This window comes from Mercenaria mercenaria, chromosome 12 (genome assembly GCF_021730395.1).
Source record: "Mercenaria mercenaria strain notata chromosome 12, MADL_Memer_1, whole genome shotgun sequence".
NCBI lineage: Eukaryota > Metazoa > Mollusca > Bivalvia > Venerida > Veneridae > Mercenaria > Mercenaria mercenaria.
The window spans coordinates 25,148,198-25,160,653 of NC_069372.1; positions in this window are offsets into that span (position 1 = coordinate 25,148,198).

Sequence of the window (12,456 nt, forward strand, 5' to 3'; positions counted from 1 at the left end):
TCAAAAACTAGGTAAGTAGGTCTAAAAATAGAAAAACCTTGTGACCTCTCTAGAGGCCATATTTTTCAATGAGGTAGAGATTGGTCAAAATACACCTCAAAATTGGATGTAGCATGCATGTTGTACTACAGAAAAGTGGTCTTGATTTTTCCCTACGACTAGTAATGAAAAAGTGCCACTATGCTAGTTTTCTCATGGCACGGCTCAATTATACCGAAAGGCTTTTTCAGATTTCTGTTCTTTAAGTGAAGAATATGTGAAAGGTTAATCTTGGAAGAGCATTTCCAATTTCCTGATTAAGTCAATTTTATCTGATTTTCTACACCAAGTCAAGATTTCCAATTTCTACATTCAGTCAATTTTATTTGAGCTCTAATTTCCACACTAAAAGGAAGACTCATGGAAAAAGCATTTCCAATTTCAAAAGTAAGTAAAACACTAGTGATGCAATCCATTTGTATGGGGGGAAAAAAGCTTTGTAATGTTTAAAGTGCCAAACACAATTATGTTTCTCCTTTAATTTACTTCATATATTGTGTAAAATACTTGTAAAATAATTGCTTCTGTACCACTAGTGCTGTTAAAACACTCACAAAATCTGCATGCATTATTGAAAGCAATTATCATTATGGCAGAAACACTTCTTGCACAGTAAGATTTTTTTCTGAACATGCTTCCCCTGTGAACAAAAACTTGACATTTACATACAGCAAGGCTTTTGGAGACAATATGGCTTGTCAGTGTCAGATTTTTCACAAATATCACTATGACTTAAGCACTGTATTTTAATGAAGTTGCCTGCTGCAGGACTTGTCCTCACAAGATATGTCTAGATATGTTTGAATTGATGATTTGTAGATTGCTTTTCCAGCCCCTATTTCAAAGACAATTTCCATGAAAAGATGTAAATTATTTTATTTTTGTTTTATTTACTAGTTCTCGTCTGGAGTAGGGTACTTCACTCCGATGATTTTTAAAGGGGTTTTCAGGTAATTTTTGTAGAATCAATGCTTTTTAAAGGGATTTTCCGGCATTTTTTCGAGAATCAATGATTTTTAAAGGGATTTTCCAGTAATTTTTTGAAAGACAGATCAATGTCATGACAGTAAAACTATGGAAATTATAATTAAAAGTATTTCATTTTTGGGCTAACAGTTGCACAGGCATATTCTTGTAAGTCTCCTATACATGTAAAAGGTTTTACTTAACCACTCAAATAACAACTGATCCTTCAAAAGACTACGGGTCAATAAATTATGCAGTTGTTTTAACTAGCTAGTTTTAACCCTTACCATGCTGGACACAACTGATTCTGCCTTTGCGACTAGCGTAGACCATGATCTACACTGTTTGCCATTCAGTCAGTATCTTCTGGTAAACACCCCTTTTAACAGTTAATGGAACTGTCCAAATTGGAAGATGGACAAGCTCATTATAGAAATTTAGCAGGGTAAGGGTTAATACCCTATCAGTGCTCAAAATTGTCTTACATCAAACAAAAGGTTTCCTGGAAACCAGAAAAGCAATCATAGACTTCAAGAAGTAAACTGACTTGACCAATAGGCAAGCAATTAAAGACACCAGGAAGTGTAATGACTTGACCAATAGGCCAGTAATCATAGACACCAGGAAATGTACTGACTTAACCAATCGGCAAGCAAACATAGACTCCCAAGAAGTGTACTGAAATAGAGCAGTAGTCACACAACCATAAACTCCAAAAAGTGTACTGACATTGACCAGAAACCCAGCAGTCATAAATTTCAAGACATGTATTGACTGTTAGGTAGTCAAGCAACAACAGACAACAAATATGTACTGACATTGACCTGATATCAAGCAATGATGAAGTCAAAAACATGTACTGACTCTGACAAGTAGTGAAGTAACCATAGACCTCAGGAAGTGTAATAGTATTGACAGGAAGTCGAGCAATCATGAAGTCAAAGACATGTACTGCTATTGTATTGACAAGCAGTCAAGCAATCATGAAGTCAAAGACATGTACTGCTATTGTATTGACAAGCAGTCAAGCAATCATGAAATCAAAGACATGTACTGCTACTGTACTGACCAGCAGTCAAGCAATCATGAAGTCAAAGACATGTACTGCTACTGTACTGACCAGCAGTCAAGCAATCATGAAGTCAAAGACATGTACTGCTATTGTGTTGACAAGCAGTCAAGCAATCATGAAATCAAAGACATGTACTGCTACTGTACTGACCAGCAGTCAAGCAATCATGAAGTCAAAGACATGTACTGCTACTGTACTGACCAGCAGTCAAGCAATCATGAAGTCAAAGACATGTACTGCTATTGTGTTGACAAGCAGTCAAGCAATCCTGACGTAAAAGACATGTACTGCTATTGTGTTGACCAGCAGTCAAGCTACCATGAAGTAAAAGTCATGTATTGCTACTGTATTGACCAGCAATCACGAAGTCCAAGACATGTACTGCTACTGTATTGACAAGCAATCACGAAGTCCAAGACATGTACTGCTACTGTATTGAGTCCAAGACATGTACTGCTACTGTATTGGCAAGCAATCACGAAGTCCAAGACATGTACTGCTATTGTATTGACAAGCAATCACGAAGTCCAAGACATGTACTGCTACTGTATTGAGTCCAAGACATGTACTGCTACTGTATTGGCAAGCAATCACCAAGTCCAAGACATGTACTGCTATTGTATTGACAAGCAATCACGAAGTCCAAGACATGTACTGCTACTGTATTGAGTCCAAGACATGTACTGCTACTGTATTGGCAAGCAATCACGAAGTCCAAGACATGTACTGCTACTGTATTGGCAAGCAATCACGAAGTCCAAGACATGTACTGCTACTGTATTGGCAAGCAATCACGAAGTCCAAGACATGTACTGCTACTGTATTGGCAAGCAATCACGAAGTCCAAGACATGTACTGCTATTGTATTGACAAGCAATCACGAAGTCCAAGACATGTACTGCTATTGTATTGACAAGCAATCACGAAGTCCAAGACATGTACTGCTATTGTATTGACAAGCAATCACGAAGTCCAAGACATGTACTGCTATTGTATTGACAAGCAATCACGAAGTCCAAGACATGTACTGCTATTGTATTGACAAGCAATCACGAAGTCAAAGACATGTATTGCTATTGTATTGACAAGCAATCAAGCAATCATGAAGTCAAAGACATGTACTGCTATTGTGTTGACCAGCAGTCAAGCTACCATGAAGTAAAAGTCATGTACTGCTAATGTATTGACCAGCAATCACGAAGTCCAAGACATGTACTGCTACTGTATTGACAAGCAATCATGAAGTCCAAGACATGTACTGCTATTGTATTGACAAGCAATCACGAAGTCCAAGACATGTATTGCTACTGTATTGACCAGCAATCACGAAGTCCAAGACATGTACAGCTACTGTATTGACAAGCAACCATGAAGTCCAAGACATGTACTGCTACTGTATTGACAAGCAGTCAAGCAATCATGAAGTCAAAGACATGTACTGCTACTGTACTGACCAGCAGTCAAGCAATCATGAAATCAAAGACATGTACTGCTACTGTACTGACCAGCAGTCAAGCAATCATGAAGTCAAAGACATGTACTGCTACTGTACTGACCAGCAGTCAAGCAATCATGAAATCAAAGACATGTACTGCTACTGTACTGACCAGCAGTCAAGCAATCATGAAGTCAAAGACATGTACTGCTATTGTATTGACAAGCAGTCAAGCAATCCTGAAGTAAAAGACATGTACTGCTATTGTGTTGACCAGCAGTCAAGCTACCATGAAGTAAAAGTCATGTACTGCTACTGTATTGACCAGCAATCACGAAGTCCAAGACATGTACTGCTATTGTATTGACAAGCAATCATGAAGTCCAAGACATGTACTGCTATTGTATTGACAAGCAATCACGAAGTCCAAGACATGTACTGCTATTGTATTGACAAGCAATCACGAAGTCCAAGACATGTACTGCTACTGTATTGACAAGCAATCACGAAGTCCAAGACATGTACTGCTACTGTATTGACAAGCAATCACGAAGTCAAAGACATGTATTGCTATTGTATTGACAAGCAATCAAGCAATCATGAAGTCAAAGACATGTACTGCTATTGTGTTGACCAGCAGTCAAGCTACCATGAAGTAAAAGTCATGTACTGCTAATGTATTGACCAGCAATCACGAAGTCCAAGACATGTACTGCTACTGTATTGACAAGCAATCATGAAGTCCAAGACATGTACTGCTATTGTATTGACAAGCAATCACGAAGTCCAAGACATGTATTGCTACTGTATTGACCAGCAATCACGAAGTCCAAGACATGTACAGCTACTGTATTGACAAGCAACCATGAAGTCCAAGACATGTACTGCTATTGTATTGACAAGCAGTCAAGCTACCAAGAAGTCAAAGACATCTCCTGCTATTGTATTGACAAGCAGTCAAGCTACCATGAAGTCCAAGACATGTACTGCTATTGTATTGACAAGCAGTCAAGCTACCATGAAGTCCAAGACATGTACTGCTATTGTATTGACCAGCAGTCAAGCTACCATGAAGTCCAAGACATGTACTGCTACTGTACTGACCAGCAGTCAAGCTACCATGAAGTCCAAGACATGTACTGCTATTGTACTGACCAGCAGTCAAGCTACCATGAAGTCAAAGACATGTACTGCTACTGTACTGACCAGCAGTCAAGCTACCATGAAGTCAAAGACATGTACTGCTACTGTACTGACCAGCAGTCAAGCTACCATGAAGTCCAAGACATGTACTGCTACTGTACTGACCAGCAGTCAAGCTACCATGAAGTCCAAGACATGTACTGCTACTGTACTGACAAGCAGTCAAGCTACCATGAAGTCCAAGACATGTACTGCTACTGTACTGACAAGCAGTCAAGCTACCATGAAGTCCAAGACATGTACTGCTATTGTACTGACAAGCAGTCAAGCTACCATGAAGTCCAAGACATGTACTGCTACTGTATTGACAAGCAGTCAAGCTACCATGAAGTCCAAGACATGTACTGCTACTGTATTGACAAGCAGTCAAGCTACCATGAAGTCCAGGACATGTACTGCTACTGTATTGACAAGCAGTCAAGCTACCATGAAGTCAAAGACATGTACTGCTACTGTATTGACAAGCAGTCAAGCTACCATGAAGTCAAAGACATGTACTGCTATTGTATTGACAAGCAGTCAAGCTACCATGAAGTCAAAGACATGTACTGCTATTGTATTGACAAGCAGACAAGCAATCATGAAGTCAAAGACATGTACTGCTATTGTATTGACAAGCAGTCAAGCAATCATGAAGTCAAAGACATGTACTGCTACTTTATTGACAAGCAGACAAGCAATCATGTAGTCAAAGACATGTACTGCTATTGTATTGACAAGCAATCACGAAGTTGAAGACATGTACTGCTATTGTATTGACAAGCAATCACGAAGTCCAAGACATGTACTGCTATTGTATTGACAAGCAATCACGAAGTCCAAGACATGTACTGCTATTGTATTGACAAGCAATCACGAAGTCCAAGACATGTACTGCTATTGTATTGACAAGCAATCACGAAGTCCAAGACATGTACTGCTACTGTATTGACAAGCAATCACGAAGTCCAAGACATGTACTGCTATTGTATTGACAAGCAATCACGAAGTCAAAGACATGTATTGCTATTGTATTGACAAGCCATCAAGCAATCATGAAGTCAAAGACATGTACTGCTATTGTGTTGACCAGCAGTCAAGCTACCATGAAGTAAAAGTCATGTACTGCTAATGTATTGACCAGCAATCACGAAGTCCAAGACATGTACTGCTACTGTATTGACAAGCAATCATGAAGTCCAAGACATGTACTGCTATTGTATTGACAAGCAATCACGAAGTCCAAGACATGTATTGCTACTGTATTGACCAGCAATCACGAAGTTCAAGACATGTACAGCTACTGTATTGACAAGCAACCATGAAGTCCAAGACATGTACTGCTATTGTATTGACAAGCAGTCAAGCTACCATGAAGTCAAAGACATGTACTGCTACTGTATTGACAAGCAGTCAAGCTACCATGAAGTCAAAGACATCTCCTGCTATTGTATTGACAAGCAGTCAAGCTACCATGAAGTCCAAGACATGTACTGCTATTGTACTGACAAGCAGTCAAGCTACCATGAAGTCCAAGACATGTACTGCTACTGTACTGACCAGCAGTCAAGCTACCATGAAGTCCAAGACATGTACTGCTACTGTACTGACCAGCAGTCAAGCTACCATGAAGTCCAAGACATGTACTGCTACTGTACTGACCAGCAGTCAAGCTACCATGAAGTGCAAGACATGTACTGCTATTGTACTGACCAGCAGTCAAGCTACCATGAAGTCCAAGACATGTACTGCTATTGTACTGACAAGCAGTCAAGCTACCATGAAGTCCAAGACATGTACTGCTACTGTACTGACAAGCAGTCAAGCTACCATGAAGTCCAAGACATGTACTGCTACTGTACTGACAAGCAGTCAAGCTACCATGAAGTCAAAGACATGTACTGCTATTGTACTGACAAGCAGTCAAGCTACCATGAAGTCAAAGACATGTACTGCTATTGTACTGACAAGCAGTCAAGCTACCATGAAGTCCAAGACATGTACTGCTACTGTATTGACAAGCAGTCAAGCTACCATGAAGTCCAAGACATGTACTGCTATTGTACTGACAAGCAGTCAAGCTACCATGAAGTCAAAGACATGTACTGCTATTGTACTGACAAGCAGTCAAGCTACCATGAAGTCAAAGACATGTACTGTTATTGTATTGACAAGCAGTCAAGCAATCATGAAGTCAAAGAAATGTACTGTTATTGTATTGACAAGCAGACAAGCAATCATGTAGTCAAAGACATGTACTGCTATTGTATTGACAAGCAGTCAAGCAATCATGAAGTCAAAGACATGTACTGCTACTGTATTGACAAGCAGTCAAGCTATCATGAAGTCAAAGACATGTCCTGCTACTGTATTGACAAGCAGTCAAGCTACCATGAAGTCCAAGACATGTGCTGTTAGTGTATTGACAAGCACTGAAGCTACCATGAAGTCCAAGACATGTACTGTTATTGTATTGACAAGCACTCAAGCTACCATGAAGTCCAAGACATGTACTGCTACTGTATTGACAAGCAGTCAAGCTACCATGAAGTCAAAGACAGGTACTGCTACTGTATTGACAAGCAGTCAAGCAATCATGAAGTCAAAGACAGGTACTGCTACTGTATTGACAAGCAGTCAAGCTACCATGAAGTCCAAGACATGTACTGCTACTGTATTGACAAGCAATCATGAAGTCCAAGACATGTACTGCTATTGTATTGACAAGCAGTCAAGCTACCATGAAGTCCAAGACATGTACTGCTATTGTATTGACAAGCAGTCAAGCAACCATGAAGTCCAAGACATGTACTGTTATTGTATTGACAAGCAGTCATGAAGTAATAGACTCAGAAAGTTGAACTGACTTCACAGTGACTAGCAGTCAAGTAATAACTGACTCCAAGGGCTGTTTAACTAATGACACCAACCAGTGGTAATGACAATGACAATTTAGCCAAGAAGTCATTATAAACTCTACAAGTTGCTCTGACACTGATCAGTAGTTAAGCAGAAAGTGTACTAACACTGACACAAAGTCAAGCAACCATTGACTGTACAAGTACTGACATTTTGATGTGATGACGAAAGTCAGACCTATTTGATCTGCTATGATATAGTATAAGAATAAATGGACTTTTGTACAGGAAAGCGCTCTTTTAATCACTCTCACTCTTTCCACACTCTCACTGAATAATAATAAATGTAATTAATATTTATGCAACAACAAACTAACTTTTCCTAGACGGCTTTATCAGATGACACCAATGCTGGAAATGCTGTTGTAACAATCAAAGACAACCTTGAAACTTCTACACCTTCTAGCATTTTTTTAATTGCCCTGACATTTTAGGCTCTTGTCAAAATATAAACAAATTGTTTTGTCCACTGTGGTGATGAGTCATCACCATATTTTTCATAGAAATGTACAAAAATAAACTTTTTAAAATAGACAAATAAGTTTTATTTATGCCTTTCAATTAATCTCACTTAAATTGAACAATAGAAGTGTTGTGAATCATAACTATAAAGTATATCATCATGAATACCTCATTAGAACGCAGTGAAAATGCTATATTCATTTCAATCAATTTTATAGTCTTGTAACGTGATGTATTTTAGAAAAGATCTATATGTGAACAGACTTTAACTACTATGTTGTTGTCGGTAAAAATGAATATTTCAATATGAGATGCCATAAAGCCAGCTTTAATAAGTCTGTAATTCTACTATGAGAAGGAAGTGCAAAAGAAAAAAAACAATAAGTGAAGTATTAATTGTCACAATAAATAACGACTTAAATGCTGCTACACCCATTAGTTTGGTTTATTCTGTTTCAAGAATTAAGTTGGGGTGTGCCGTCCCATTTAAATGCAAATTTTTTTTGAAAATCAAAACGTACTTAAAGAAGGTGATTCCATCAGATTCTGTTCTATTAGCAATAGCATTTGTAATAAGACTTGTCAGAGGACAGCAAAGCTCGGCTATTCAACAGTCTTGTCAACAAAGTGAAAAAAGGGACATAACTTTTGTAAAACTGCAAAGCAGAGTTATGAACCCTGTGCAATGTACATGAGATCATCACAGTGACCATGTGTGTGAAGTTTCAATCCATTCCCATTTGTGAGTTCTGAGATACCAGCTTACATACAAAAACTTAACCAAAAACTGCTAAGTTGAAACGGGGCCATACTTTTTTTTAAACAAGAGGGCCATGATGGCCCTATATCGCTCACCTGTTATCATTGCACTTGAGGACAAGAAGGTCCTCAGAAAAAATATCTAAGTCCAAAGGACAGTAACAACAAAGGGAAGAAATTTAACCAAAAAGAAAAAAAAATTCTTACAAGGTACAGATATGTCAAAATACACCTAAAAATTGGAAATACCATCCATGTTGTACCACAGAAAAGTGGTCTCGGTTTTTCCCTATGGCCAATAACAAAAAAGTTACTAAAAATAAGCTATTTATAGTAACGTTAAAGGGAAGTAATTGAAAAAAAAATTTATTGTAAGTGAACAAAGGAAGGATCTGCCGAATAAATCTGTAGACATAAATGAAATTTCAGATCAGTATCTTCATTAGTTACGAAGATATACCCATTTTAATTTGAAATAAAGGGAGGTAATTTGACATAAAATCAGTCCATAGTTATCTACCCTGATTGGCTCAGTCCAACTAATGACAATAATGAAATTTCAAATAAGTCCTATAAGTACTTACTGATATAAATCCGTTATGATTACAATCAGGGGAGGTAATCAGATTTTAAGGGGCCATAACTCTGGAACCCATGAAGAAATCTGGCCAGTTCAAGAAAGGAACCAAGATCTTGTGGTGATACAAGTTGTGTGCAAGTTTGGCTAAAATCGAATCAGAAATGAAGCTGCTATTGTGCAGACAAGGTCAAAATAGCTAATTTTGGCCCTTTCAGGGGCCATAACTTTGGAACCCATTATGGGATCTTGCCAGTTCAACTAAAGAATCAAGATCTTATGGTGACACAAGTTTTGTGCAAGTTTGATTAAATTCAAATCATAAATGAAGCTGCTATTGTGCAGACAAGGTCAAAATAGCTAATTCTGGCCCTTTCAGAGGCCATAACTCTGGAACCCATAGTGGAATCATGCCAGTTCAAAAAAGGAACCAAGATCTTATAGTGATACAAGTTGTGTGCAAGTCTGGTTAAAATCAAATCATAAATGAAGCTGCTGTTGTGCAGACAAGGTCAAAATAGCTAATTCTGGCCCTTTCAGGGGCCATAACTCTGGAACCCATAATGGAATCTGGCCAGTTCAAGAAAGGAACCAAGATCTTATGGTGATACAAGTTGTGTGCCAGTGTGGTAAAAATCAAATCATAAAGCTGCTATTGTGCAGACAAGGTCAAAATAGCTAATTTTGGCCCTTTTAGGGGCCATAACTCTGGAACCCATAATGGGATCTGGCCAGTTCAAGAAAGGAACCGAGATCTTATGGTGATACAAGTTGTGTGCAAGTTTGGTTAAAATAAAATCATAAATGAAACCACTATCGTGCAGACAAGAAATTGTTGACGGACGCACGGACGTACTGACGACGGACGAAGAGTGATCACAAAAGCTCACCTTGTCACTATGTGACAGGTGAGCTAAAAAGCAAAACTGAGTTAGGAATTAAGGAACCTGTGCAATGTAAGTCAGTTTATCACAGTGAATAAATGTGTGAAGTTTCAATAAATTCCATCAAGTGGTTACTGAGATACCTGCTTACATACAATCCCTTACAAAATCGTGATGCCGCTGTGGACACTGATGCATGGGTGAGTCCAATAGCTCTACCTATTCTCCCAACAGTCAAGCTAAAAATGTGAAATATATTCAGAGGGGCTAAAATGGGTAACAGAAAAAATAAGTGACAGAGTATTGCAGTAGCAATACAGAAGTTCCTTACCGGTGAAAAAACAATTTCACTTGACCTTCAATAGTGACCTTGACCTCTGACAAACAACCATGTCAGATTAGCCCAAAAAAAATCCCACACTTGACCAAAATCCCTCTTTTGGACCAAATAATTCATGCTCATTCACACTATAATTAGCACCCACCAAACAAGAGCTGTCTGATGACAGCGCGCTCGACTATTCGAAGAATTGATTGAAGAATGGGGTCAAAATATTTCCACGGATATTCAGACAAAAGAAATAAACAGATTAGACAAACAATGTTCCTATATTACTTTGATTTCGATAAGTCTTGCACTAAATGGCAAGATATGAGGCAATTTCAAAGTCAAAAAAGGGCCATATTAAATTCAGTCAAAATAGTTATGTACTCTTGCCCACAGATGGAAATCATAATGATAAACAAGTGTTCAAAGTTTAAAAGTCATATGTCAAATAGTTTTGACAAAACATGGACTTGTATGAAAACAGAACCAATTTCAAAGTCCAAAAAGGGCCATAATTCAGCCAAAATAGATGACAGAGTTATTTTTTCTTTCCTACAGATAGAGACTATTATACTAAATAAGTGAAAAAAGTTTCAAAGCCATATGTCAAACACTTTACAAAAAATATGAACTGGTACGAAAAACTTAACCAAGATTTCTAAGTCAAAAGGGGCCATAATTCAGCCAAAATCCTTGATGGAGTTATGTACTCTTGCCTATAACTGGACATGGTGATGGTAAACAGGTGTTGAAAGTTTCAAAGCTTTATCTCAAAAGACTTTGTCAAAATATGAATTGGTACGAAATATTAACCAAGATTTCTAAAGCGAAAGGGGCCATAATTCGGCCAAAATCCCTGACGGAGTTATGTACTCTTGACTATAACTGGCCATGGTGATGGTAAACAAGTGTTGAAAGTTTCTAAGCTTTATCTTAAAAGACTTTGTCAAAATATGAACTGGTACGAAAAACTTAACCATGATTTCTAAGTCGAAAGGGGCCATAATTCAGCCAAAATCCTTGATGGAGTTATGTGCTCTTGCCTATAACTGGCCATGATGATGGTAAACAAGTGTTGAAAGTTTCAAAGCTTTATCTTAAAGGACTTTGTCAAAATATGAACTGGTACGAAAAACTTAACCATGATTTCTAAGTCAAAAGGGGCCATAATTCAGCCAAAATCCTTGATGGAGTTATGTACTCTTGCCTATAACTGGCCATGGTGATGGTAAACAAGAGTTGAAAGTTTCAAAACTTTATCTTAAAAGACTTTGTCAAAATATGAACTGGTACGAAAAACTTAACCATGATTTCTAAGTCAAAAGGGGCCATAATTCAGCCAAAATCCTTGATGGAGTTATGTGCTCTTGCCTATAACTGGCCATGATGATGGTCAACAAGTGTTGAAAGTTTCAAAGCTTTATCTCAAAAGACTTTGTCAAAATGTGGACTGGTACGAAAAACTTAACCAAGGTGTGACGCCGACGCCGTGGTGAGTAGGATAGCTCTACTTATTCTTCGAACAGTCGAGCTAAAAATTGCGTAGGTGCCAATTTTACACCTGTAGTAGATATTTTGTCAGGTGAAGGAGACATAAGTCCAATTTATGTTTAAGATTTATTATCAATAGTAGAACTTGTAGAGGTGGAAAGGCATAACTCTCTTGCAAACCTGCTTTTTGATCAATCATAAATTATAAACAGACACTTCCCAAAATTTAAATACCAGTATTTGTGAATAAAGACTGTGCAAAAACATTTATACTAAAACTAAAATATCACCTGGTAATGCCTGTTTACACCAAGCTCAGAGAAGTGCAATATAAGACTGATAG